Genomic DNA, 6137 nt, shown 5'->3' with positions numbered 1-6137 from the left:
AAATTCTACCTTTTTTGAAACAAGAGTTTCTTTACGCTAGGTCATCTTCCCTATCTGATCAAGTGAAATAGCCCAACGTCAGACTCATTGCCCAAAAGAGGGCGGTATTTATAAAAGGACAGCACTGCACGCACACATTATATACTGTACAGTACACGTGGTAAGCACAGGTGGCAAGACAGGCCACTGCTAGGGGGTGCAGACTCGACGAACAATCACACCCACGGCCACCTGCATGTTTATAATGTGCGCGAAAAGCAAAAGGCATCAATGATTTAAATGACGTGTTCGCGTGCAAACCGTATTATAGCTCTGTAGTAGACAGTAAAACAAAAACAATGGAAAATTTCAGTGTAATACTAATTTTTCTTCAAAATTAATTTCAAGACCAATTTCGTCCTTAGTATCAGGTTTCCTCAAAACAAACGACATCAGTTTGCACGTCGGAAAGTTATACTTTTCAGCCCTTATAAGTAGGGGTACGTGCACAATACGAATCCCACGATTTAAAACTGGAATGCTATATTTTGGTCGGTTTTCAGTTTCGGGTGTAGTTTGAAAGGGATTATTAGATACTGAAGGAGGGCGCACTCTCAATTTGACGGTTGCATTCTTCGCTCATACCTTCTACGGATGATATTTTCGTTAATAGGAAGCGATCCATTTTCTGCTTCACATTTTTTTTCTCTGGACCACTGCCTTTCCTCAGAGCGTATAAGCCGAATGGAGATTTTTGTAAAGACGACGTATTGCCATCATATCCGAACTCTTGCGAAAATGCCGCAAAAAAAAATCAAAAACGAATGGGTGTCCCGGAAGGGATGACTGAAAGCATAGGCCTACATTCAAAACATCAGGAAAGGGAATTACAAAGATCTGAAGTCTTTGCGACGTACATTAAATTAAAGCTCATTCACCATTTGTCAGTTTCTGTTCAATAATTTGTGGGTAACTGATAACTTCAAGGAGGAACATCTAGGAGATGATCTCCCTAACGTAGTCCTCTAGATCTGTTGTCATTTTGCACTTCATTAAAACGCCTTGAAGGACTTGGTTTGCCTCAATTTCGCGGAAACAAGCTGACAGACCAGACCACCGCTTCCACCCTTCTCTTTTACAAAGGTCCATAAAAACCTTTCAAACACCAAGAATTTCAGGGCAAACGGATCGAGATTCGGTCTTTGTAGGCTTTGACATTGGGATGGGAACGGCCATAATATTTCCAGACAGAATGACGCGCAACTTCTCTGCGCACTCGCTTGACACAGTTTATGAACAGCACGAGGAAGACGTACCCGCAGGATGAATCTAGTCGATTGAACGAATACGAATTTCCAGCAATTTTTTTTGGAGCACCCCACTAGGCTACGCGCTGTGTCCACAGACGGTGCATCCCCTTGAAAGATTCTCTTGAACGTGCATTGGTGCGGCAACGGAAATGAAGATCAAAACAATAAAATGAAGAAAAAACACATAAAAGTAAGATCACTTTTTAATTACAACGCATGCTGAAAGATAACTTACAGAGTTAATAAATCCACACTAACGATCTTCGAGTGCGCTCAGTTTGAAGGTTCGGCTGCTGCTTCCAGAATTCTCAATTCAATTATACGGGCGATTCACAATATTGCGCCTCCAAGAGTCTACAACGCGTTGGCCAATCACAAGGCGCAAAATTTGTTTACCCTTTCCAAACGCTCGTTGGGTCGATAAAATTCGCGCATTGTGATTGGCCAACGCGTAGCACAATCTTGGAGGCGCATTATTGTGAAACGCTCGTATTCAATTCAGGTTTATTTTAAAACACCACAAAAGGAGAAGCCCAAGGACTTATACACGTCGGTTTACATAAAAATTCACAAGACAATAAAAACTACAATTAAAAAATAGCTATTGGAAACATAAATTAAATTAGCGACGCCTCATGTTCAACTGTTTAAACTGGCTGAGGGCAATGACCGAAGGTGAATAGGGGTTTTCACTGTTAATGGCTGAAAAGGTTCGGACCTAGCTGTGCAGGCTGAACTTCAACGACAAAGTAGGAAAAACCGTTGCCATGAAATTGACATGGTTTCCTCGACTTGTTGGCCGGAGCGCCTCTTTGAGCAGATCTTGCAAAAAAACAAACCCTGGAAAGGCACAGTGCATATCCCCTTCTAAACGAGAAATTGTTGTTTGCATGTTTGTTCGTTGCACTGGTTTGTTTTTCTTTTGTTTTGGCATTAGTTGGTATTAAATTCTCCATTACGGGAATGCAGCTAAGTCATTCCAAATGAAACGTAGGTACAGGTATCGAGAAATAGCTCAGAATTTAGATCGATTCTTAGGGAGTGGCAGGTTGGTTCTGCTTTGCGTTTTCATTCTAAGTATAAATATACCTAAAAAGGTGAAAATAAAGACCGAAACTGGAAGTTTTCAAGGGCAGGGTATTCAGAGAATGTTTAAAGATTTTCCTTAAAAAATAGTGATTTTGGAGTACAATTCAAAATTTAGTAGTATTAAGATAGCTAGTAAATGCTGTAGGCCTACATTCATGGACAAAATAGAGGGCCTGCATGGACCGCCCTCACGGAGGGCATGTTTTGTTATTTAGATTTAGACGACATTGAAGTACTACAATGTCTACTCAGGGCATATCACACAAGAATAAACCCTGTCCGCTGTGAGGGCGCTCCACGCAGATCCTCTATCTGACTAATAGTTTTTTCGAATGACTTTGCTGTACAGTTGGAAATAACACCTACCTACAGCGACGGAAGCTGCTGCCTGGCGGCTAAAGCCATCGTTCATGGAATCATGGGATGTTCTTGGTCAAACCCGAGTCATTCAGGCAGGGGCTGTCTTTTCAGAAGGCCACATGCCAATGAGGTTATGGACTACGTGCACAATTATCCCCCATCGGGGAAAAGAGGAAGGATGACTGGCACTTGAACTCGACGCCCTCAGTACGGACTGACGCCCCCCCGAAGACGTCACGAGATTGCCCCTAGTTTTGGTCAAGGCCCTTCTGGACATTTTTGTTTTCTTGTTTAGAGGAAAATAAATTGGCCAACGCTCTACTTGAACGTTAAATAATAATCGATTCCATACCGTATTCGATTCTGCAATGGCTTGCGTTTCTCTGGACAGTTTATCGTTTTCCTCGATTCTTGACTTGGCAATTGTTCCAGCACAGGGTTGCCGTCTTGGAAGTTGGCCGTCTGTTGATCGAATTTCTTTGCTTCAGTTTGGATACTTGCACGTGTAGCGGTAACAAAAGCTAAAGTTCTTGAGCCAAGGCTAGCAACGGTAGGAAATCGGTTGTCAAGCAATTACTTTTTTTTATTTGCTTAGCAGTGCCGTAAATCTGTGTCGGAAATTGAGGGGGGGTGGTGAAAGGTGGGGGAGGGTGAAAATTGAAAAGCGGGGAGGGGGGTAACATCATTATGGCTCTGTATGGTTGATGTTCATGATATCGATGTACATCTGTACTATGCATTCAGAATGACATATTAATATGATTTTAAAATGTTTTCCTTTTTTAAGTAAATACTGAATGCATTTTAGCTGTGGGAAGTCTGAACAAATCCTCACAATCCGCTTAAAATCTTTGCTCACCAAAAGTGTGTGTGTCGGGGGGGGGTTCTATATCCCCCTAAAATGGGGGGAGGGGATATATAACCCCATTCCCCTGGGATTTACGCCCACGTTGCCTTAGCCATTATTAGGCACACCAGTTTCTGCAAAGTGTTACCTACAACGGAATTTTTTTGAGTTTTTTTTTGTCCTCGTGTTATCAGCACTTTATTCCAGCGGGACGCCCTTGCTCGAAAAGCACGATGTAAACCGCGAACGCTAGTCTTTGTGAACTTAAAACAGTGGCTGATAGGAATCAGGAAGGCGACTCCTGGGGGTTACAGTACGCTTTGAATAGCAACAACCCGAGGGAAATCACGCAAATTAACCTTTCTACAGATGGTTCCAACGCGAGTCCGCGTGAAATGTTAACAATCTCGTGGGCCCTTAATATTGTTTGTTGTTCATTTTGCAGAGTCTGGATAAAAATGGAACCCGTCAGTAGCAAGAAATTGTTGCTGTAACAATCGAATAAATGCACACTTTTGACACTTTACTCTAGCACCGTAGGTGACTAGGCAGACAATATGGAAATGCCCTACAAATTCAAAATGAATTATTATGGAAATATCCTGTATTATTTAAGAATGATCACTTTCATTAATGAAAATGATCTTTCTTGTAAAAAGTTCAAATTGGTAGCAATTTCCAATCGAAGGTAGGCCTAAATTCGACCCAGAGTTGGTGTCGGTTGGGCAGCTCTAGGAATCGCATAGGAGAAAAAAACTGAGCAGGAACCGGAGAAAAATAATCTCAGACTAGTCGTTTTGCGCTGAGGTCTCTGAATCTGTTTGATGTACATAACACATTTGTGAGATGGCCGTGTCCGCAACGGGTATTTATTGCATACGGCTATACCATAGTCACTCTGGTACTCAACCTGGAAAGGCGAAGCCCTAGCTGATCTGGACAAGGCCTGATATCAAAGATAGCCGACCGTGAAGGCTTGCAGGAGATGTGTCGTGGGGTACCAACCAACCAACCAACCAACCAACCAACCAACCAACCAACCAACCAACCAACCAACCAACCAACCAACCAACCAACCAACCAACCAACCAACCAACCAACCAACCAACCAACCAACCAACCAACCAACCTACCATCTGTAGTCAACTCGTTGACTACAGAGTGCTGTTTTTGGCACAGATCCGTACAACACAGATATATACACGCATGCGTAAAACTCAATAGCGCCACTCAACTTCCGCTTATCTTCCGAGGATCAGAAAATCCTGGGATTTGGGGTATCCCCGAACAAATGTACATGTACTCTCTTGACAAAACCATAGCATTTCTTGAACTTTCAGAAGTGTCCATAAATTTTACAGCGTTGGCGAAACACCCAGGTCCCCCAACAGTTGTTGCAAATAGCCTGTGCTCAAAGATTTTGGAAGGGAGGTGTGGATGGCTGCCGACCTCCGTTGGACGGTTGGATACACCATGGTTGGATACACCATCGGAACCAAGAATTAAGCAAAGCTGACAAGATCTCTGCACCGTATTTTGTTTGAGCTGGTTAAAGGTTTCCATCATTTAACATTTTTGTACAAGGCCTAATTGCCGTCTATCAAACGGGAGCAGGAAATTAAGGTGCGCGCCTAACGTATCCGGACAGGTGGAAATGCGGAAACAACCTTTCAAGGAGAACTGTGGAAGAGCACAGTGTGGAATACAACTTATGAATGAACTCGAGACATGCGAAAATTGGTGCTGCATGCACCCAGGCTTTCTCGATATGACTCGAGGCTTGACTCAATCGAAACGACAGTAATATCGTCATTTCGAGAGGTTGATGACCTTGACCCTCCAGCCTGAACCAAATGGACGTTTCCTCCAGGTGACAACACCCCACAACTAACTCCGTTGTCGTCAAATAATCAATGACACTTTACGAGTTACAGATCGACCAAGCCCTTTGATCAAGCGTACGTCGTCCACGACTGAACGGCAGATTCGATTCACAGCAGAGCGGCGGGTGTTTTCCCACGCCGCGCAGCAAATTTACATCCAAATTAATTGAGAATCAAGAAACAAGCAACCCACCATGTTTAAAATTAGCTGAGGTGCAGCGCTGGGATCAAGCCCAAACAAACAACTGACGAGTAATAACTGTGAGCTTTCCACGCAATTCGTAGGGCAAAGGCACTTCGTAATTTACATGCTTTGCTGCACATTCAATCAGCAGGTTCGTCTAACGAAAGATTCTTGGGCGTTCATACTTATCGAAGACAAATCCCAATGGATGTTGCTCCAGTTTACTTCAGTTGTCTTTTGTTGACATACTTCAAATAGATGAAGTAACTGACGCTTGCCCGCGTCTAATCGAGAACACACATTTCTTGAAAACATCTTTCAATAACTGCCTCGTAAATACAGCTGTAATTGCAAATGCCTCACGGCAAGGTAGAGTTGAACGGCAAAGTCCTGCATTACTCAAAGTTCTCAAGGTAGAATTGAACGGCAAAGTCCTGCATTGATCAAAGTTCTCCCACTTAACGTATTTACTGCTGTGACGTCTT

The sequence above is a fragment of the Acanthaster planci genome, linkage group LG03 (genome assembly GCF_054643075.1).
Source record: "Acanthaster planci isolate LZ-2023a linkage group LG03, COTS_SCS, whole genome shotgun sequence".
Classification (NCBI taxonomy): Eukaryota; Metazoa; Echinodermata; class Asteroidea; order Valvatida; family Acanthasteridae; genus Acanthaster; species Acanthaster planci.
This window is presented reverse-complemented; position numbering follows the sequence as displayed.